Source organism: Carettochelys insculpta, chromosome 25 (genome assembly GCF_033958435.1).
Source record: "Carettochelys insculpta isolate YL-2023 chromosome 25, ASM3395843v1, whole genome shotgun sequence".
In the NCBI taxonomy this organism is placed as follows: Eukaryota; Metazoa; Chordata; order Testudines; family Carettochelyidae; genus Carettochelys; species Carettochelys insculpta.
Genome location: NC_134161.1, coordinates 3001426 through 3025929, shown reverse-complemented (window position 1 = coordinate 3025929; position 24504 = coordinate 3001426).

Here is a 24504-nt window from a genome sequence, read left to right as displayed (position 1 = left end):
TCACCAAACCTCTTTGGCCCGCATGCTTCATCACAACAAGCCTCCCTGTGTGATTCCTAGTCTCTCCTCCTCTCATATCAGCTGCCAACCCTGTGAGAACAGCAACCTCCTGGCAGTCCCCCACTAGGGCAAAAGCCTCCAGCATTACAACCGTAATCTCAGCACTTGCTGAGTCAAAAAAGTAAATATCTTGCAGGTAGGACAAGTCCAGAATTTGGAGAGTTCTGGGAGGATCTGTGGGGCACCACAGGCAGAGGGTACTGCTCAGCCGTGATAGCCAGTCCTCATACATTGCACTGTGTCACACAAACGTTTAATACCCGATTCTACCGCAAGAGCACATGCCCCGCTCCCGGTGTCTCTTATATAACGTGACAGAACCGGGCTGCGTCAGAAGCCAGCTGCCGAGGCACTGGTGGCTTGTCTGTGCGAATCACGCCTGCGCCTCAGCCCTTTGCGGCCCATTCAGTTCCAGGCAGTGAGCAGAATGAATTTTTCATTCCTTCATGTTCCGCTTTTAATTCCTGAGGCGCTGGGGACGGCTACCGTGACAGGATTTACACAACCCACCACCTGCACGGCTTAGACAAGTAAAATAGAACACCGGGCCTGAATAATTGACAGGGGGTTTCAACAGAGGACAGGAAGCAGCCTGCGTGTTAAGACTTCAAGCTGCACCGAGAGCTCACCAGGCTCCTTCCAGGAGTGAATCTGGGGGGCTGGGGTTCCTGGAATTCTAAAGTTTGTCTGTCAGCCTGTAACCTTTGCAAGTGCTGCATTTTGGCCCAAAACAGGAGGAATTTGAAAGGTTTGTTTCCTGGATCCCAGAACTGCAGAAGAAAGTATTTGCAACGGCTTTCATCTCTGTGACCTCCATCAGCGAGGGATGCTTCGGCTTGTGAATTCATCCTGTATTTTACCAGTGATAGGTTGGAGTGTCTCCTCAGACGCTGGAGGGGCTATCCCAGTATACTCAGCATTCATGCTGATGGAACCCCAAGAAAGAATCGAGACCTTGCATTATGGAGTGCACAGCAGGGCCCCAAAAGGCTAATGCCTCAAACAGTCACTTGTGTTCAGGCCTGCCGATGGAGGGAGCAAAGTGGGTAACTGAACAGGGGCCCGGCATTTCAAAGAGGCCAGGAGCTCCTGGGCATAGCCACTGGAAGCTTCCAGCCCTTTTAAAGTACCACAGGAGTATCACTCTACCTCTCCACATGGCACTGAGGGCTGGGGCAGGGGAGCAGCTCCGTGCTCCAGGCAGCGCTAAGGTTACTCTCCTTCTGCCCAAGGCTCCACCCCCTCTGGGAGCTTGGAGCCACCCCCCTACCACACACACACACACCTGGCCCCCAGGTCTGCTTGGCCATCAAGTCCATTGCTTGTGTTCAAACTAGATGGGCTGAGGGTGAATTCAACCTCAGTTGGCGATCATAAGCATCTGTAAGCAAAGGCTCCACCACACACATCTACCAAGAGTTTGCTCACTGGAAGGGTGTCTTGAACCTTATCTTGCCATGCTCAGTAACTCCTCCCCTTCCTTGGCATTCGCAATCCCCAAATCCTTGCAGATTGTTATTAGAGCCTCACTTCATCAGGTTTTACACCAGTTCCCTAAATCTAGTTCTTGCATGTCCACGTGTAAGCCAGTCCTTTCACATGCTGTCTGATTTCTCCACCCCTTCAAATTCCCCAGGCTGATTACAGAGGTTCCTGGGAGCTGATGTACCTTCAAAGTTTAAGAGCCAGCTGCAGCTGAAAGTCAGCACCTAAGACCCAGTATTATAGACTCCACAACACACGGCGAGGTTTACATTTGTGGCTGATGCCTGAAAGTACTTTAGCTATGTTAGAACATAAGAACATAAGATCGGCCATACTAGGTCAGACCAAAGATCCATCCAGCCCAGTATCCTGTCTGCCGACAGTGGCCAGTGCCAGGTGCCCCAGAGGAGGTGAACCGAAGACAATGATCAAGCGATTTGTCTCCTGCCATCTGTCTCCAGCCTTTGAGAGAGAGAAATGTGGAAGGCCCGCACATCCCTCCCACTTCCCCTGCAGGCCTGATGCTTAAAACAGAAGAAAGATCTTCTGTTTACTCAGTTGCTTAGATTTTCTAAAGCTTCAGCCATCTACCTAGATTAGGGCTCAATAAGATGAATTTCTGCTCCAGGTAATGCAGCTGCTCCTCAATGAATAAAATATGTTTTTTATTCTGCTTCTCCTAGAACAGGAGCTCCAAAAAATTAACTTGTTTCTTTTTCTTATTACACATGTGCTTGTTTTTGACAAATTCTTGCAAAAAGGAATAGTTTCTGTATTGCTTCTTGAAATAGCTCAGCTGGTCTACATTGCTTTATTAATTCAGTAAGGACAGATGCAAAGTACTCTACTTAGGAAGGAATGGTATGTTTCACACACAAAATGGGAAGTGACTGCCTAGGACAGAGGACTGCAGAAAAGGATCTAAGGGTCATAGGGGTTCAGGAGCGAAAAATAAGTCAACAGGGTGATGCTGCTATGAAGAAAGCCAACGTGATCCTGGGACACGTTAACTGGAGTGTCATAAGTAAAACACAAGAAGTCATTCTTCTGCTCTGCGCTGATTAAGTCTTATTAGAGTACTGTGTCCAGTTCTGGGAACCACATTTCAGGAAAGATGTGGACAAAATGGAGAAGGTCCAGAGAAGAGCAACGAAATGATTAAAAGACTAGGAAACATGACCTATGAGGGAAGATTGAAAGAACTGGGTTTGTTCAGTCTGAAAAAGAGAAAACTAGGAGGGGACATGATAACAGCTTTTGAGTATCTAGAAGGTTGTTACAAGGAAGAGGGACAAAAACTGTTATCTTTAACCTTTCATAATAGGACCAGAAGCTACGAGCTTAAATTGCAGCAAGGAAGGTTTAGGTTGGACATTAGGAAAACCGTCTGACTGTCATGGTGGTTAACACTGGACTAAATTGCCTAGGGAGGCTGTAGAACCTCCATCACTGGAGATTTTTAAGAGCATGTTAGACAAAGACCTGTCAGGGCGGTCTAGGTGGTGCTCAGTCCTGCCCTGAGTGCAGGGGACTGGACTGGTAACTTCTCAAGGTCCCGTGCAGTTTTAGTATTCTGTGATTCTATGATTAGTGTTTACAATACTGTACCAAATGGGAGGTCTGCTGGGGGAGCTCTATTTCTGCTCAAATAATCCTGTTTCTCTATTGTAAACTCTGTGGGGCAGGGATTGTGTCTTCTCATTTGTTTATAAAGCCTCTGTTGAACACTCTGTTTAGCAAGATAGGAGAGTTGGGGGAAGGACCAGGAACCTGGTGATTGAGATTACGATATCTGATACCGACAAGATCATTTCTTCCAGTCCGTATTGGATTGTCCAGACCCATTTGCAATCTAATTCTTGACCTTCCCCTCACCCCTCCACTCTCTGATTTGCTCACCTTGATCTTTTTTTCTGATTTGTCATCCTTGATTACTGTTTTTGGTTCTCTGTGCCTTAAATATCGAGTCTGTTCTGGTATGGCTGTGGTCTGAAGAAGTGGGTCTGTCCCACAAAAGCTCACCTAATAAATTATTTTGCTTGTCTTTAAAGTGCTACTTGACTGCTTTTTGTTCAAATTGATGACAGTTTGTTGATGAAGTTTCTGAAAGTTTTGTAGGACCATGAGCTAGATCTGAGTTTGGGTCTGAATTATTTTAGTTTGTCAAATACTAAATAACTATTAGTATTAATAAGGAATTCTACGTTTTGGTTTTCAGTGGCAGGGCACTGCAATAGGCTATACGTCACCCCTGGGCACGGCCATATTCTCTGAGTCCCCCTTGCCTTGTCACAAGAAACTTGTGGAAATGTGTGAAAGGGTAATTGACAATGAATCGTTAATTCTATGTAGCATAGAGGGAATGGGTCTTGTTCTGTTCTATGAAAATCTGTTTCTGGCTCCTTCTTATATGTACCTCTCACATGTCCTGCTTACAAATGGGACATTTGCTGTGGTTACTAATAGATTTTGCGAGTAAATAGCCACCTCAGATGGGAACCTTCCACTAAGACCTCAGACCAAGCTATGCTGAGCTATGACGGACATCCTGGTGCCCCTAACTGCACAAGGGTAGTCCCTGAGGCAAAGCCAGGGGAAGCGGAGCACTACAAAAGACTCTACTACCAACGATGCCAAGATCTGTATCCTTATCTCTTCCCTGGAAAGGCCTTCCAGAAAAGGAGTGAAAGAATCTGAGCATCAGCTAAGGCAAGTCCAAAATCTACCCATAAAAAAGAGAAAGGGCCAACCACATTCTTAAGCGTGGCAGGAGCACAACTGATTTGACTTTGTGTCATTGCCAACTTTGTCCACATCTCTGTTCTGGAGATACCATCGCTGGACCTAACCACAGCAATTACAGAATCAGCGACACATTCTCCTGTTCCTCAACTACAATTCCATATGCCATCACATGCCAGCAATGCCCACCCACCATGTATATTGGGCAAACTGCAAACACTCTTCACCAAAGCACGCAGGGACACAGAGCAGACATCAAAAATCTCCACATACACAAACCTGTCAAGCCAGCACTTTAATGGAATGGGATATTCTGTTAAAGACCTGAGAGTATGTGTTCTGGAGAAAAAAGACTTGAACAACTGTCTACAGAAAGAAACTAACATTCATATTCAAATTCAACACCTTAAAACTTGGTATGAACAGGGACAATTACCGGACCCATTATAAGGTCTCTTTCACATACTTTGATGTCTGGCCAAACACTGAACTTCCTCCACCCCTCACTTCCCTCCTTCTGCTCTTCTATCTGATTTGCCAACCTTGAGAACAATTTTTCTGATTTGTCAACCTTGATAACCATTTTTGGACCTCTGTGCTTTATAGATTGAGTCTGTTCTGTTAAGGCTATAGATCTGAAGAAGTGGGTCTGTCCCAGGAAAGCTCATCACCTACTGTTAGTCTTTAAAGTACTACATGACTGCTTTTTTGTTTTGATTGATTTAATTATTCATTGTAGTACCTGGGAGACCGATAAACTGAACCAATGCTCGATTGATTGACTGTTGTGAACTACATTTCATTATTGCATTGGGTTATATTTGATTAGATATGGGAAAATAGAAGTAAAATTAGCTAGACATATTAAATAAGCTTCATATTTGTTTGCTTTTTCTTTTAATAAAGCCATAAAGGTACTCTAGACTGGTTCCATTCTCCCAACCTCAACTCTGGAAAACCACATTTTTGGAGGTAAAGATAAATACACTGGATAGCTCCTAAGCATGTAATTTGACTATTCAATTAAAATCCTGTTGTCACTGCAGTTGATAAGGTTTTGACTCTGGTTCATCTCAAGCGCAGATTGCTTAGAACCTGTAACATTGTTTAAGTATTGTGATGCTGCATCAGAACATATATATAATTATAATCTCTCTGTGTGTGTGTGTGTGTGTGTGCGAATGTAAAGTGGGGGAGTTACCATACTTCTTTTGTGCCTGAGTTTGAATTTTGGATAAAATTTCAAACATAGGCATTAAAAATCCCTATTTTAATGTATCTCTGATCAACAGCATAAGTAATACAAGGATACTCATGTAAATGCTGTTGCCCACGCAATGCATAATGTCATATTTTTTTTGCTTTGATGTGGATCCTCAAACACTGGGATTTGTGAGAGACGAGTTAATTCTTAATATGAAGCACATGTAAGGATCTATAAAGGGATACTTATCAGACATGTCCAGTAGAACTTCATAAGGATTACTTCTTCTGAGTCCACATTCTCTGTTCGTCATACTCAGATTGCTGGTTTATAATTTCAAAGGCTTTCAGTGAGTCAACAGCAAAAAATAAGGCAGGGAAAAGGGGAAGGTATGTTCCCCGCTTGCAGCATGTAACTCACTTTATGCTTGAATTAGAACTGTTCAGACTATTTTGTTAGGTTCAATGTTTGTATGAATTCTGACCTTATTTCCATGAATGTGGATGCTGTTTGTAATTATTCACCACATAGTGTCTCTGAATAATTATCTTCCCATTCTATTTCAGCCAACTCGTTCACTCAGAGTACACTGAATTTGTAATATTCAGTACCTATGGTGTGCATAGTCACATTGTATTATTTCTATTCTCTGGCTGGCTCAAAGTTTTTAATGTCAGAATAATGAATGACAAGCAATGTTCATAATGAATTTTTGATAGAATAATCAAGTAATGCAACTTCCTGGATTTGTTGAGAGTGTGAATTATGCTCATGAACATGGAACACTATTGCCCCATAACTTTTAACGTTTTTTGGAAAAATATTTGTGAATCATAATTGTTGCGCTGTTTGACTACAACGCTGGCATACTGCCTCTGCTTAAATTGTAGGGGTTTGGTGTTGGGATGGGATATTCCCCACATCCCCACCAGAAAGGAGCATAGGGAGGCTATGCAAGGGGACAGCCAATTGAAAAGAGTCTATGCAGAGCAACCAGTCAGGGTCCAATGAATCACAAAAAAGAAAGCTGAGGGGTCCAGGGAGTCTAACGAGAGAGAACTGTGCTCCAAATAGGATGCACGAGGGTAACATTTTGAACAGAGCAGTTGCTGGCAGAAACTGGGGAAGCAAGAGAGAACTTCTGGCTGTCTACTAGGATGTGCTGGCTGGAGGCCCTGAGAGATGGGCAAAGAAGGTGTTGGGACCACAGAGAAATGATCAGGAAATTGAAGCAGGTCTGGCAGATAACTCGAGAGGCAGCAGGAGTGTGGCATTGACAGGGTCCCTGGACCATGACTTGCAGTCATGGGTGGGCCAGGCCCCCCCTTCATTTCTGAGGACATCTGGACTATAAAACTGGGAGATACTTTCATCCCCCACCCCTCTGCCCCAGAAGGGGGAAAACACCAACAGTGACAGAGCTGGAGGACTAAGTCACAAAGAAGAAACTGTTGGGTTTAGACTAAGAGATGACAGGAGAGGCACCACCTGGAAAGGGCATGCCAGCCAGCCAAGCTGATCCCCCTGATGGCCAGAAGGAAGTGTTACTGTGGTAAGTGAACAGTGTCACAGGTGTACGCTAGAACACACCATGACCATGTGTGTAAGCACACTTGTGAATGTTTACATGTGAGGCTAAGTGTCTGTGCATGAGTTTGTTTCCTGGTTGACAGGCTTACAGAATCCTTAGGATGATGGGGTTACAGCACATCACTCACATTGTAGTCTTACAAACCCACTGACGACTCTTGGGAGAACTGTGAAAACCATTTTACTTAGTGACAAATCTGCTGCTCAGTTGCCTTTGTTTCTCTGTCTATTTTTATGTAGAGTTATTTGCATGAAAACAGAATCTATCTGTGGAGCTTTTTGAGCATGGTTGCTCCTTCCCCACCCAAACCCTTAATCCCTCTGCCTGTGACCTCATCGTGACTGGCTGGGATGTCAGAGAAGGTTCAGGCCCCAGATGAGGAGATTACCTGCAGCAGGAGCAAACACCCAAAAAATGAAAATAAGAAACACTCCCAAAGCTGATGGCAAAATTGTTCTAAATTGAATGTTTTTCCTAGGTTTTTCCATGCAGTGTCTGCAGCACTTTAAGATTATCCTCTCCCAGGGGGCTTCATAAAAGTGGTAAATACTCTGAATTGCTTTCAAGGCTAGCCCTATGACAGTTCAGTTCTTCAGAACATATATATGCTAATATGCAATGCCATCATTATTTGGGAGACCTAGGTGTAAATGACTTTGTGTCAATGAGGAAAAGATTGCTGATTGCTAGTGTTTTGCTAAACATTAAATACACCCAGACTTGGTAGTTCATAAGAAGAATTTTTAAGATAAAAGCCAGTAGTGGCTCCAATCCACTGAGTCCCAGACTGCACCAAATTTTCATAAGTGCCTAAATAATTGAGAGTGTAAGTCTCACTTTCAGATCTGACCTAGGAACCTGAGGCTGGGTCTACACTCACTGTGGAAGATCAAAAGCTTAGGTTCGATCTTCCGAGGTGGCATGTTGGGCATGCGCGAAACGGTGCGTTCTGGGGTCAGTGTCGACCCCGGAACTCCTTGCCAGCTGGCAAGGATTAAGGCATGCTGATGGGAGGAGTACTCCCGTCAGCATTCTGCTGTGTGGACAGGGACAAATATTGATGGCTGCTAAATCGATTTTAGGTACACAATTGGAGTACCTAAAATTGCGTAGCAGCTGTCGACATTCCCGGTATGTGTAGACCCAGCCTACGTCTCATTGAAAGTTCATGGGAGCTGGATGTCTGACCTGCTTAGGCACTTTTGATACAATGGAGCAAATTCATCACAGCACATCACAGCCTACATCATGGCTGGACTTGGCTTTGTGGACAGGCAATAATCCATAGGCTGGGAAAGGAGAGTAGACAGCCCGAAGAATGGCTATTCCTGTGGCCTCGCTTAATGAAGCCAGGTTTTTTGGTGTTATTATAACTATTTATTAATTTGTATTGTTGTGGAAGGTCACCAGCTCTGCTCCATTTTTTCAGTCCTTGTGCAGAGCTAAGACAAAGAGGCAGTCCTGGTCCTGATTTAAGCACGCTGACATTTTCCTCATGTTCAGCCTCAACCTCCCTTGCTGCAGTTTAAGCCCATTGCTTCTTGTTCTATTCTCAGAGGTAAAAAAGAGAACATAGTTTCTTCCTTTTAGGCACTTGAAAGCTGCTATCATGTCCCCTCTCAATCTTCCCTTTTCCTCACTAAACAAACCCAACTCTTTCTGTCTTCCCTCCTAGGTGGTGTTTTTTAGCCCTTTAATCATTTTCATTGCTCTTTTCTGGACCTTATCCAGGAAGCACGTGGCAGAGCTCAGACAGAATCCAGGTCTCCTGCCACAGGCTTTTATAATCCCTTGTCAACACGGTCATTTCCCCAATTGATCAACAATGTACCATTTCAGTTCCCCCCATTTCTTGGCATATCGGCTCAGCAATGTTTTAGATTTTTTTTGTTTTTTTGCATGACTGAACTATTTACTTCAAGGCTGCATTTACAACACAGTTACTGAAGACTGGTGACTCAGCCTGGTTGAGTCAATGACCACGAGTGCATCTTCACGATCAGGTGTCAACACAGCTACCCAATCCGCTGTCTTTTGGTGATGTTTGAGTGTGCCTGAGCTAGCTTGGATTCAGATGGCTCCCTAAAAATAACTGTGAGGCTATGGCAACATGTGAAGTGTTTAGATTTGAGGTGAGTCTGGGGGAAAGCTGAATCTGATTTTATTTTGCCTCCCCGCACCCAACACCCTTCCCACCTTCCTTCCAAATCATGGCATTGCTATGATTAAAAAAGAGGCCTGATTTGCCATTAAGAAGAGCCCATTTCTTCATGGACATCAATCTGTTCTGTGTACAAGGCAACTGGGCGCTCAGTTTTTCTATTCAGAAACAGCTGTTTTGCAAAAATCAGACATCTGTGGAGAGGTGAACTTCCCCCAAATGAATCAGGCAAAAAGCTTTGAGAACAATAGCCCACTAATTTTTCACTGCCTTTTAGGTGCCCTCGCCATTAGGTAATAGCAGAGATCCATTTTGTCTGCCCAGCACAGTCCTGGCTGTTTAGCTGCATATTTAGTAGTTTTAATCAATTTTCGTGTTTTCTTTCTTCAGCCACGTTTGGAAATTGGGTTAAACAGCCCAATGCTTTGCAAAGCAAACAGGTGACAAATGTGATATGAAAAGCAGGTTTCTGTGGAGGAGAGTGGGTTCTGAAACACATACACAGGTTCGGCAGCAGAGACGGATGCATAATTCATATCCACGTTTTTACGCACAGACAGATACACCTCCAAATTATCTTATTCTGTATCATCAGCATGATAATGCACGAAAATAGAAACCAGCTTATTTTAAAACTCCCTCTCCCTCTTTCAGGATGGGCCTTGAAGCAAAAGCCAAACTTTAAGTAGCCCCACTGGTGTCCATGGTATGACTTAAATTAGCTACCTACATGCTTTAATGAACTGAGACTAAAAAGCACTAGGATGATTTTTGAGGGAGTATGATCAGGAGCCATCATCCCCATACTGGCTTGGAAATGGAAGCAGCTGAGTACTGTAGACCCATTACATACATGACATTTTTGTGCATGTCCACCATTCAGACTGGCAAGAACTAGGAATGCTTCCAAGCATCACCTTTGAATCTCATCCTCTTGTTTGGAGGAGTGAATCCAAGCCACTGGCCTGCACTGGATTTCAGCAGTCTGTTTATACGCAAAGAGTAGCCAAGGCTTAAAGCACGATGTAGAAGACAATGTTGATTTTACTTCAGTCTAGATATCTGTGTACTTATCTTCTCACCACCTTTACTGTATCTATTATCAGAACATCACGGTGATTCCACGTTATACAAAATATGCACTGAAGCAAAGAGACCAATGCTGGGATTACCACACACAGCAGGGATTCCATTCATGTTCCCCGAGGCCTGTGATTATATCTCATCTGTTGCACCCATTTTCCTCTTGAGGTGCGTTAGCAGCTCTGCAGCAGGGCAGGTGGGAAGTGAGTGGGAACAGAATCCAAAACCACCAGGAGGTTGATGGGGAGGAAGACCCTGGCTTCATAAACGTCCCAGTCGGGCTTGACACATCCAGAAGCTGGGAGAGTTTGGAAAAGCCAAGACTACCCTGAGCTCTGTGGTGTCCATCCAGCCCCTCGTCTCTAGGTCTCTCCATTTGGCATCTTTTACCAACACCATATTCTTTTTAAACCAGCCCTCTCACAATCTCTCTCAGGACTTGTATTGTCCCAGGTGACCCTGCTGTTCTTGGGAGATACTCCTGTCACCCCACCAGAGGCTGTGGGCTCTGACAAGCCCTGAATTCCCTTTCTGTCACTTGTCTGCTCTAATACCTCTGTGTCTCCCCATGACTGATTATGACATTGCAGGACAGGCAGAGCATCAGTCTATCTTTATCCAACATTTATTCCAGTGAACACCTCGGGGTTCTGCTACACAGTGCTGCTGAGGCAACAGCAGGACAGAAAAATCCAGATCCCCAACACCATGCTCAAGCTCAGTACACAGCTGTGGATTTAAAAAGCACATGGAAACACAGCAAGGGGAACACTACTCATGTTAGAAAAGTACCCCAGAAAATGCCCTTCATTGAACTGTGGCATCATTGCGACCAGAAAGACAGGCGGCAGGGAGCTGTTTGTAATCTACCACTGCTAAGGCTTGAGTGTCCTTGAAAGACAACAGAGAAATGCTCAAAGAAAGCATGAGGCTAACCAGAGCTTGGGCATGTTTGGTGTTCATTCTGGTGAACAATGTAGGGAAGGGAGAAGAAATGAGAAGCAAAGCTTTCCACAGGGAACTCCATGCTGACACAGGCAAAACAAGCCTGTTACAGATCAAGATAACAGGGGATGTAAAGATCTTCCATTTACTGTCACCTGCGAGATGATTGCTTGGGAGGGTTCAACGGTCTGCTGGCTGCTGTTTCTGTATGCACACATGAGAAATAGCTGGTGTGTGTGATGCCTTAACTGGCTCTTATAATAGTAGTCCTGGACCAAAACATGTAGAGTGATCCCCACTGAACACTGTGGAAGTGTGTTGTAAATGGGGCTCTCGAAGACCCTCAGGCTCTAGCAGTGAAATAATCAGCACCTGAGACATGGGGCCAGGAGATTTTCCGCTGTCTTGAAAGAGGATCCAGATGAGCTTTCCATTCCTAGCCAGAATGGGCTCCTACTCCAGGCTGACAACCACCGTTAGTGACCAAAAGCTAAATATGAATCAACAGTGTGTGAAAGGGGTCATCCTTTCCCTGGTGTGTCCTGTGCTGTCAGGCAGGCTGTTCACCTCGGAGACACATGGCAGCCCTCATTTTAGACACCTTCTCTTGGGCAGCGTCCTCTTGGGGTACACTGAGGTTTCTCAGGGTACATCAACTCATCTGGATATTTGCCTAGTTTTACAACAGGCTATATTAAAAAAAAAACCTAGTAAAATCAGTACAGTCTAAAAGTTCATTCAGACAAAGACTTGTTTCTACCGCTTCATATGCCTTACATTGAGATGTAAGGACAATATTTCTATTCCAATTCATTTATTTGATAATAAGACGGTAGAAAGTCAGCAAGTTTTCAGTAGCAGTTTTCTGTGATATTCTTGCACATTTTTGAAGTAGGTGCGAGGTGCAATTTGGTGGAATGCAAAACAAATCTGACTCCTCAAAAGGATACAGTCATCTGGAAAGGTTGAATGGCACTTGTTCCAAGACCTCCGCTGACCTTAGGCCCATGTTACTCAGTGGGTGGTACACAAACCTTTAAGGGTACGGAAGAGAAGTCTGGGGGGTGCTTATAATTTTTTACAAGTGGTACTTTATAGAAGAAAAAGGTTGAGAAACACTGCTCTAGGGCACAAGCCTGCAGCTTGTTGATCCATCCTCATTATTGGCAGACACGGGAAAAAGAAAGGAGAAATAAACCTTAGAGACTCTGCTGCCCCTTCAAGTGATCGGGGGCAGGACAGACTGTGTCCCAAATTCACCCTTCTCCTGTGGTGTGTCCCACTGTCAGGATCAACTCTCCCATAGTGAATAGGGAGCTGAGGGGAACTGGGGCCCACTCTCTACTCCAGGTTCCAGCCCAGGGATCCTGTGACAGCAGCTGCCTGTAATGGCTCCAGTATCAGCTGCGTGACAGCTATGATTCCCCGGGCCACTTTCCCCGGCCCTGTGTAGCACCTTCCATACTGTGGGTTCTTCCTCCTTGTACTTACTTGTGCTTGTCCCTCCCAGAGCTTCCACAGCACCTTCTCCTCACATGCAAGGAGCTAACAGAGGAGGAGACCTTTTTAACCAGTACTAGCTGGTTTATAATTAGCTCCAGGTGTCCTGATCAGCCTGTCCTAATTGGTTCTAAAAAGTTCCGGATTAACTTCAGGCATCTCTGCCTTAATTGATTCTGACAAGTTCCTGACTGCTCTGAGCTAGACCTTCTTAACTTTACCCATGGAAAGGAGACCTATTTAATCTGGGGCTAATACACTTGCCTTCCATTACTCTTGTATAATCATCTCACTTGACCCTGTCACAAGTGTGACGCTTGCAAAAAAAGAAAACATCATTCTGGGATGCATTAAACAGGGTGTTGTTGTAAGCAAGTCACGAGAAGTCATCCCTCCGCTCTGTTCTGAGTTGATTAGGCCTCAACAGGAGTATTGTGTCTAGTTCTGGGCACTTCATTTCAGCAAAGATGTGGACAAATTGGAGAAGGTCCAGAGAAGAGTGACAATGATGATTAAAGGGCTAGAAAACATGATTTAGGAGGGCAGATTGAGAGAAATGGTGTTTTTGTAGTCTGAAAAAGAAGGACGTGATAGCAGCTTTCAAATACCTAAAAAGTTGTTTCAAGGAGGAGGGAGGAAAAACTATTCTCCATGACCTCTCACATTGGGAGAAGAAGCAATGGGCTTAAATTGCAACCTGGGAGGTTCAATTGGATATTAGGAAAAATTTCCTAATTGTCAGGTAGTTAACCACTGGGATAAATTGCCTAAGGAGGTTTTGGAATCTCCTTTATTGGAGTTTTCTAAGCGCAGATTAGACAAACAGTTGTCAGAGATGGTCTTGGGGTGCTTGGTCCAGCTTTGAATGCAGGACACTGGACTTGATGACCTCCTGAGGTCCCTTCAAGTTCTCATATTCTATGATTCTATCATTCCGTGTGTGGTATTTATCATTGCTTCACCTGCCTTCAGACAGGGCCTGAAAACACTTTTGAGAAGTGAACCCAAAGGTTTATCTGGCTGCGCTGTAACTTTTGTGAGTGCTTCTGAATCCTTTCACCCACTTCACTGCATAGCATCCATCTCTCCAGTATCCTGTCTTCCAATAGTGGCCAATGTCTGAGAGGGAGTGAACAGAACAGAGACTAGGGAAACCATTCCTACCCATCCTAGCTAATAAGTATCGATGGATCTAATCTCCGTGAATTTATCCAGCTTTGTTTGGAACCTTCTTGACATCCTGGCCTTCACAACATCCTCTGGCGAGGAGTTCCATAGGTTGACTGCTGTGTGAAAGAGCATTGCCATTCACTTGCTTGATGTGGGGTGTGGGGAAAATCCCTGGAGACTTCCTACAGTGATACACATTGGATAGCTTAACACATCCTATAGCAACAGGACACTAGGGAGCTATTCTCCAGAGCAGAGTCACAAAGGGCTGTACCACACCTCCAGCCTTCCTCTTGCTGATGTCAAAAGCTCCCACGTAAAGCTAGGATGCATTCCAGGACTCAGATCGCTATCCCTGAGGGTTCCCTGGGACCAAAAGGACAGGCATAAGAAAGTCAAAGGAAACCAGCATTTCCTCTCTGTCAGTTTGTGCTCCCAAGGCAAAGCATTAATATGTATTGCTCTGACGTGCTACAAGTCACTTGTGTGAAGTGCTGCATCTAATTGATTTGAGATGCATCAGCCAAGCCTTGTGACTGTCTCTGCCGTGCCTGTGTGTAGTAAGTGCAACATGCTGGAAAGAGGGGAATTACTCTTGACACTGGGATTATATCTCTGCCAAAGGCATCAATATTCTATTAAAGATGTGTGATAATATAACACTAATTATCAATTGAGAGCCCATTAAAGGGAGAATACAAACAGCAATTCGATCTCACCTTTCAAATTAAAAACCCACAATGATTTTCTGTTCTCTGTGCTTTATTTTTTTAATTTTTTTGCCTCGTGCATAGTTCAGTAATCCACATGGCAGGCAAACACCTCAGAAATGTCCCTCAGAGTGTGGGGAAAAGGCTCCCTGAGACTGATCCATGCCAGGGGAAAGTTGTCTCATCTTCCCAAGCTGAGCACAGTTCAGGAAAAGTCCTTGTCTGTTCTTATTTGCCTACTTGCCTCAGGGCAACATAATAAACAGCCTTGATTAAATTACAGAGAAAATCATAGGGCACGTGAGATGAATTGGTACCAAATCAGCCTCTCAAAGCCCTCAGTAACTATAAATCCAGCCAAAGGAGAGGCACTTATCTTTCTAGGTTGAGGCTGTGGTGTATTGAAAACTAACTAAAAATTATAGGCTATCACTTTGGGACTAAAGGCTTCCTAGCCCTGCTTGCAGGTTACAGGTTTCTGTGAGTGATCTGAGATCAGTCTGTGAAAAGCCATCCTAGAGCAAAGCAGGGTGAGTTGTGGTCTCTGCCATAGGGAGCAGCCTGTTTTGACTCTCTCTGGTTTTGGTTCTTCTGTGCTAGGATTCTGGATTTTAAGATATAGGGTAATATTACATTCCAAACTTCCAGAAAGATTATTTGATATTTAATTGAACTTGTGTGTGTGTGTGTGTGTGTGTGTTCATGTGGTGTGAATGTAAGTGAGGGTAGTCCAGTTATTGGCTACAAATGAGCTTTTAAAAAGAACAGAGTGAATTGGACAAAGGCGTGAAAGGAATGAAAAGCAGGGTTAGTCAATGTTTGTATACTCTTTGGCCTTCCTTGTTAAATGCTGCATATCTACATAGGAAACAATTGATAATTATGGCACTAAAGAATATAGGTCAAAATATGACAAGTGAAACAGGGTAAGGAGGGCACCAGCTGCAGAAGCACATGGCTGCAGAGAGGAGCTGTGGACATGATGGGGAACATTGTTGCCTAGATGAACTGTGTGTGTGAGGGCTGCAAGACAATTCTTCCCTCCCAGTATCTAGTATAACTAGCAAAGCAATATCAAGAATCTCTGCTTGCCCCTGACCAAGCCATTACCTGCAACAGGTTGAAGATTCCAGGTTCTGAGTTGGTGCCATGCCACCAGCATCAGTCCAGGGCTTCCTTCCAGACCCCCTAGCAGATGCAACTGCCTCCAAGGCAAGACCTAGCATAAAGCCTGGACAACACTTTCATCCTCCAAAAGGGCTCAGCTGGGAGTGACGTGATACATGGCCTCATGCCTCTTTGCATGTGGGCTGTCACGGAGAGCAGTTCTGTAGGCTCTTCTTAGTTGTGTCTAAGGCGCCTAGCTCTTGATTGCTAAGGTCCAGCCTTGCAGTTCTGGTCTGTGGTACTTGCATGGGATTAGCTACAGATGAGGTCTATTTCAGCCGGGCCAAACCACTGTAAATCTTAACATTTAACATTGAGCACACAGGGTCAGCAGTGGATTCGCTGATCCAATTAAAAGCTGAAACCAGTGCAGCTAGCTGCTTACGCTGGTGCAACTTGCAAAACAGGCAAGGCCGAAGTGCTGTTGCTAACTTGTGTCTCTATGGGTAAGTCTATACTCCACACAAAACCTAGTCTCTGTATCCCCAGTTTAACACGCTTCCTTCCACACACAAATCAGTCTGACCTAGGTCGGCAAACATTCAGGAACTGGGTCCTAAGTGGCTTGCTGAGCCTTGGGTCCAAGCCCAGTCATTTTGCAGCGTGGATTCAGGTCAAGCAACAGACCCAGATGGGAAGGTTTGCACAGTCCAGTATGGGTGTGTGAGTGTGGCTGGGAGATCCAGAGCCAGCAATTGTAAACCCACGCTTACAACGCAGCATGGCCACTCAAGTGAAGTGCTGGGAAAACCCCCAGTGCACAAGCCTCCCCCATAGACCTCAGCTGAGTGCACACTCTAATGGTACCCTATGAATGCTTCCAGCCCTCGCTTTCAAAGGAGCCTCTCCCTCCAGTGGATGGAACCTGCAAGAAAGCTTTGAAGCAGGAGTAACGCTGGCCTTTCTGCAGTCTCCTTTCCCATAGCTCCTCAGGCTGCTGTCGCTTTGGGCACTGATTATTCCCATCAGTCCCAGCAAGGAGGGATTCCTCCCGAGACTGGCTGAGGAGACTGTCTCTTTGGCCTCTTTCAGAGGCATTTTCCCTCTCAGCTCAGACAAAACCAGGAGCACAGCCTGCCTGGGTCGGAGCACGGACCCTTGTCAAGTCCTTGACAGCCCTGAAGAAGAACTGAGCATTTTTCTTCTTTTTCTCCTTGAAGAAGACGGCCGTCTGTGAGGGCAGGGGCCAAGTAACATTTAAAAACCCTTGAGAGACTCCCCGCCTTTGCCCTGGAAGGGTCCTTTCTACATACTATAGGCAACGACTGGTCCCCTGTCTCAAAAGCAGGAAAATGGAGTTACAACCTCTTTCAGCAATGGGCTCTGCCAAGTGGCGTGTTCCCCCTCACTCTTGTAAACCCAGTAGTTGTAGTTCTGCCAGCTAGTATATTAAGCTTATCAGAGGAGTCATTGGCTTCCAGTTTCCTCTCTGCTTTCCCACCACAACAACTCTGATCTTTCTGATCAACTTAGTGATGGTCTGTAGTGCTGAGCCAGCCTGAAAAGGTCAGGCTGAGATGAAATTCATTTTTACATCCTGTTTTGGAAGAAAAAAAATGACCTGTGCAAGTGGAGAGCAGTTGCTTAGATTCAAATCGTGCATTCCACGAGCCCCGTCTAAACAACCAGCATGTAATACAGTCTAGTTCATATCATCTGTTTAACCTCTTCCTTGTCAAGGGGATTTACAACTCTGTGCTCCAGGAGCTAAAATATTGTTCAAGCAGGAATAAGTGCACATCACTTGTGAGATTCTTTCAGGGGTTTTAGCTTCCAAGATGCCTGTTGCTATTTTCAGGGCTGTGGTGAGTATGCTTTCATGTGGCCCTACAATCACAAAACCAGTTCAGGAGAAAGTGTGAAAGCCTGTGGTTATTGTGCTGGTCTAATTACTAGCGTGAATGAGTGCTCTGAGGCCCCCATCCTACCAGGTGCTCTCTGTGGGCAGAGCCTAGGACGTGAGGACAGCCCCTTTGTCCCAGGCAGAACATTTTCCAGGCTCAGGGCCTAAAAGTAGACTCAAAATTGCTCAGCCATTAATGCCCATACAAGGACTCACCTTACCACCTGGAACTGGGTGACACACCAAAGTTCCAATGCAAACATCACCGGGTTCTCTCCATCAATCTGCCATTAACCTTCTGTGAGGTGAACTATCTTTTCTTGGGTGAACTATGTGAAGGTTGGCAAACACATGGCTCTAGCAATGTGTACCTACATCACAGGGCTGCTGGGAGACTTAGAAGGATGTCACATGTTTGCCTGACACAAGTCCAAAGCAGTAGAGTAAAAGCACAAACATGGGACAAAGTGGCAGGTTTAACTCTGACTTTCCCATCTCATTAACGCTGTGCGCTCAGCTTAATGCTGGCTAACTCCCAAGGCATGGGCTAAAACCAGCTGAAGACATTGAATTTAATGGGCTTTGTTGCATAGACTCAAACAGCAAAATCAGATATGCGGGAGACAATTGAGATATTTCCAGAATCAAAGATTCTCAGGCTAGATGTCATGAGAATATGAGACCTCAGAAAGATGTCGTAGAAGAAAAGCTTGGCACCGAGAGGGGATTTTATTTTAAATACCAGCACCCCCACTGAAAAGAAAAAATATTTGACAGATATGACAATTGGCATGGATCAGATGGGTTCTTTATTGGTTCTGAAGGCGCTTATATTTAAAACAATTTGTTACGCTCTCTGTGATTTACTGTGCACTGGAAAATGGGGCCGAGTATTGATTCTTTGCCTTTTCTATTGCAAATGGGTGTCATGTTTTATGGTATGTCAGAATAATAGCAGTGGGCACTTTATCAATGTCAAATGTTAAAAATGATCAGCTATTGTGATGTAGGAGATTAAATATGAAAGCTTGATGGGTATATAAAAGCGAAATGGCAATAATAAAGGGATTTTTATGTTCAACTCGTTGCTCTCCTGAATCTACCTGGGGAGCTATTAGAACCAATTGTGCTGATCAGTGACATATCGCCATGGGTTAAAGGACTGGAAAATGCTGGGTTTTATTCCCCAGGTGGTTGTATTTGTTGCTGAGCTAATGTGGGGGCTGAGCGTTCCAACTTGCCCTTCTCAAGGAGGACTGGATGATGGTGCTTTTGATTGCTGAAAGCGAGCCACACGGTGGTGACATCTGGTGTTTCTGCAAGAAAGCAAATCCACCAGAGCACCGGGCACACATGGCGCAAGGGTTGTGAATCTGCCGACAGGTAGGGCAGTGCTGGAGCAGACTTTCCCAATGGAAACATTCACCCATCCAGCGGCTCGTTTCACTGTGTGCACTTCTTGTACAGTACAACACCCAAAGGATTCTCTCTTGCACAGCCCTCCACGTGGAGCAGAGAGGGTCAGTACGAGCTGGGCTGAATCCATTTCATGTGCAACTCACTTACTGACTCATGGTAGCACTCACGAGATGCACTACCCACTGTGACTCTGCCAAAAATGTAATTGCTAATTGATATCCAATGTCTCTGTCCCTCTGGCTGTTCCTCGCTGAACTCTGTCCCCCTGAAGGCACCAGTCACCTCTGCTAGGATGTCTGGCTGAGTGGAAACAGACCAAAAACATCCCAAGTAGAAAGCAAAAAAGCAGTTCTGTAGCACTTTAAAGAGTAGCAAAATAATTTATTAAATGATGAGCTTTCATGGGACAGCTCATCACCTAATAAATTATTTTGTTAGTCCTTTAAAGTGCTACAGGACTGCTTTTTTGTTTTGTGAAGATACAGACTAACACAGTTACTGCTCTGTGACTAATCCCACATAGACAGGTGTTTGAAATCCAAACTAGCTCCGAAATTTGCTGATAGATGTCATTTTCAGAACAGGTGGAACCAGAACTCTAGATCCAAACCACACCTAAAACTGGAGTGTTTGAAAGCTGGATCTGTATGTTACAGCATGAACACTTTACTCTTTGAGCTAAACAAATACATTCCTGAATCATTCCATAAACTAATTAGAAAAGCTGGTGTTTAGTACCTGGGAACCCAGCACATCAGGGAAAAGTAGAAAGCAGCAGCAACACTGGCAGTGGTGTCAAAGATGCTCTCTGCACAGGCTTGTGAAAACAAGGCTGAAATTTCACTCATTTCAGAAGCTGAGCTAGTTGAAGTATTTTCCTTGAAAAACTTTTTGAGAAAGTGTGGCTTTGAGACCAAGACAAATATTTTTCATGGGAAATGTTCATTTTCATCCAAATTTTCTCAGAAAAAATGTCAGAAAAGGCGATTTTTTATTCTAATTAAAATAATAAGGTTTTTCTAATTAAAATAATAAGTTTGGGGATTTTGAAATTGAGGGTTTTGTTGAGAGTTTTTTATTTGTAACTAAAACACTTTTCAAAAATGAAAAATTTCCATTCAAAAACTGAAGAAATTTCATTGGCAATTTAAAAATACAAACTAAACATTTTTCAGATTTCCTCTAAGCTGTGATTAACCTTTGCAGTTACATCAGCCCCTAAGGAACTTCTCACAAACTGAAATGCTTCGGACAAGCTATTTGGAACTGGGAAAGAAGCACCTGTATGTAGCTGATCTACTCTTCAGGGTAGGGACTATCTGCTGCATTTCTCCTCCTAAAGAACCTCCCACTGATCATTCATCCTAGAGTTCTCCCCTGCACCATGCTGAGATGAAGGACTTCATCCCAACAGGTGCCCTTGCAAATTTGGGCAAATGTCGGACAATCAGATGCACTGCTTCCTCTAAACAAAGGCATCTCTCTTCCCCCTTCTCGGCCAATCATTGGACAGAATCTGTGTCTATAGCTCCTCACAGTACTAGAGGTCCTCCGATTTCATCCCACCCTTTAGAATGTTTTCAAGTTCACCTGAGTCACTTGAACGCAATGAATAAAATTAGAAAGCAGCTAAATCAGAAAAGGTGGGAGGTAGAGAATTGTGTGTTTGGGGAATTGCTTTTCCCTGGATTGGGGAAATGTGCAGAATTTCACCCAGTGGAGAAATCAGACTCTGAAACTGATGGGTTTGGGGTCTGGCATGGGTTTACGGACATAGGCATCCATATAAATGTAATCTGAGAACAACTGCAGTGTGGATACTGCAGTATACACCACAGCCCAGCAGCCAGGAAGAGAAGCTGTCAAAGGGAGTGTTGGGGTTAGATTTTAAATGCTGATGTCTGGCTGAGTGACAGGTCTCTGGGCTAGAAGTGAAGTGTGACTCCTGCCTTCTCAGCCCTGGAGTAGGATAAGAAAGGATCATCATTGGCACCAAGACATCTCCAGGAGACAGGAGATACTCCCAAAGGGCATCACTCACAGCACCCAAGAGGGAATAAGCTGCTTCTGCTGCTATTTGATCTGCCCCCAGAGACTGAGGAACTCAACCTCCCACCAGTTCTCACTGTGCTGAGAAGAAAAAAGAAACTTTTTATCTCCATCAGTAGAATGTTATTTCAGTTAGTTATTATTAATAATTGCACAAGTACTTTGTTATGGAGTAACTCAAAAAAGCCTAATAATTCTTGAAGTCTAGACTCTTAAGTATTTTTTTAATTATTGTAAACAAAAAAAATATGCAAGTGGGACAAATGTTCTCTTAATTACCCAAGGATTTAATTATCTGGCAGTAATTAAAGCAGTTTTTGGAGTCTGATGAACATATAGAATTACTCAGTTTGGAAGTTAGTTCTCATTCTGATAATCCATTTAAAACTAGGACTTACTGGAAATAAAAAAAACCTTCAACTACTTTCTTTATTCAAGTTGATTACAATAATTGGTTAGTTTTTTAGGAAGAGGCAGGCTGTGTGGAAGGCAATTTGTAAGAGGGGGTGGATTGGGTTAGGTCCAATACTCACTAGTTTAACTTTGCTAACCCATTCCAGAGTGATTTACCCCAGACTCAGATCCACCCAACATAAATCTTTTGCTGGCCTTCAGATAATTCTGTCAGACCCTTCTGTTCTTTATTAATTCAATTACATCCTAGCTGTTTTGTTTCCAGGTGCCTGCCAGCACCGGAAGAAGACACACTATGCGGAAGGTGGTACTGTGCCATTCTGGGGGCAAAAGCTTCTTTTTTTCCTCAAGGAATTTTGCAGCCTCTGCAGCATTTAAAAAAGAAACAACTATCTTTTGGGTGCTGGGAAGACTTGAACTTCTGAATCCCTCAAGATGTTGTGAAATATAATGAGCCAGTCCCAGTCCTGGGCCATCATCTGAACAGAGACAAAGAGAAAACTGACATCTCTCCTAACCAGATACTGTGATCATTCCACACACTGACCCTTCCAAGTCCCCCCACCTCACCTCTGCTCCAGTACAGGCCACTGAGGGTAGAGAATTTTAGGCCTGAAATTCAGACCTTTTCTGCACACAAGGAAAAAGTGGAAGGCTCAGCCATGGCTGCCATCTATCATGAGTTTATCAGAAGTCTTTGAATGTTTGTGTTCCATAAATCCCCAGCCCTGGGTATCTACCGATTGCATAAGGAGCTCAACTTCCAGGAAGAAATAAGTTTATAGTCAGCGTGGTTGCAGGGAAAAGCTTGAAAACATGAAACAAATACTCCCCAAGGCAGGGGTGCACAACCCCACATAGGGGGTGGGCTGCATGAGTGGTCCACTTTCATCTCAGTGGGCTGTAGCAGCCCACAGAGGTTTTACCTGCAGCCAGGCAGCGCCCGCCCCCCCCGATCAGCTCCCCTCCCCGACACTCCTCTGATACACCGGGGCACCAGAGCCCCCCTCCTCCCCAGTTGGAATGCCACAAAGAGCTGATTTGCAGTGTTCCAGATCTGGGAGGGAGGGAGGTGGAGCACAAATCAAGCAATTAGTGGCTCCTCCAAAAGTGCTGGGTGGAACGGGCAGGAAGTGTGGGGCTCCAGTGCCCCAACGAATGAGAAGTGTGTGTGGGAGGGAACAGACAAAGCGTCCGCGGGCTGTAGATAGACACCCAGTGGGCCAGATGCAGCCCACAGGTTGCCCACCACAGCCCCAAGGGATTTAACATCTGAAAGCATAGAAGAGGAATGCACCTTATAATATTTTTGAAAGTTCATTATCTTTAAGTCTGTCTCCTGATTTTGGGGCCTAAGTCCTGACTGTTGGATGCTTGAGGTTCGCGCTTCCAGTTTGTATTTAACCTCTCCTGCACACTGCACCCCCCGAAAATGTTGCCAGGAGAGAAGTGATCCTGGGATACAGTAAAAGGCTAATACAGAGAAAGACAGAAATCTAGAGGTGTACGGAAAAAGAAACAGTGAGACGAAGAGTCAGGTTAAAAGGACAGAGGGAGGTTGATATTCACTGAGCAGACAGAGATGGGGATAGGAGTCTGTGCCAGAGCTCAAAATTGAACCCACAGCATCCAACTCCTAAAGTGCAGCTTTAACCACAGACAAGCATCTTTCCTGTCTCATTCTTTAGCCCACAGCCATTTGAAAAGCTAATAAAAGAAAATCATTTTGCCCTTGGATGTTGAAAGATCATGAGCTGGATTTTGCTGTTACACCAGTGTAATCCAACTGTGTTAAGCAGGGTCCAGTCATTTAAACCAAACCAGAATTTGGCTGGGTAAAAGATTCAGAGCTTTTGGTGGAGGGCTGTTTTTCCTCTCTCTCTTTGTTTTTAAAATAAACTAGAAGAATGTGCCGTGGGCTGATAAAATCACTTTAAACCTCACTTGCCACATAGGTTAACTGGGAAGCGTTGAAAGCTGTGTTGGAAATGACATTAAGGGTCTTGGATAAAGACATGACTCATTCTTTGAGCAATTTAATGAGGGGTTACACATATACTGACTCTGTAGGAAATATCATGGCTTTCTGAACATTGCTGGCCACTTGGTCTGATGTCTGGGCTCACTACTAACCCAGGGCTCATTAATGTCTTTGAGGGGCCAGTCTCATCTCGGGTAAGCACTGCAGTGATTAAAACGCGTGCATGGTCAAAAGGGAGCCATGGAGAAAATGGCGCCATCTTACATTGGGCAGGACTGGGAGAGAAGCGGGGGCAGGGGGTTGTCCAATGAGAATTTTTGAGATTTGGGGGGAAAAAAATCCCATCCTAAATGGGGACAAAAAAGAAGTGGAAATCTTAAAAAATAAGTCTGTAAACCAAAAAATAATAGATTGGGTCAATCAAAACATTTTGTTTCGGCAATTTCAGAAAGTTTCAATATGTGACTTTTTAAATTTTTAACTACAAGTTATCTTAAATTTCAAAACAAAAGACATTCCAACCTAAACAATAGATTTTTTTTTAAATTTCAGAAAAGTTAAAATGGGAAGTGTCAACAATTTCACAACTTTCCCCCCATTTTTAGTTTCACTGATTTGTTAAAACCAACCCTCTCCTGCCAACAGTGCAGCTTTCAATATAGTGGCATTTTCTAAGAAGAAAAGTTTTGCTTAAAACTTCCTAATCAATTCTCCTACCTGACACATCTGCTTCCTGGGCATTTTTGAGTCAGCACCCTGATTTGCTGACAGACAATAGTGGTGCTCCTGCTTGATCTGCTGATCTAGCACTGCCATGGAAGAGTGAGCTGGATTCTGCTCTGGCTCGCCCCAAACACTGTGAAACTGCCAGTTAAATTCTGATGGCAGAATCTTGATTGAGAGGCAGAAAGAACTCTGCTTAATGTTTTCATCCCAGGTGGAATTTGCAAGGCAGGTAGGAAAAGTATTTTTCAATTATA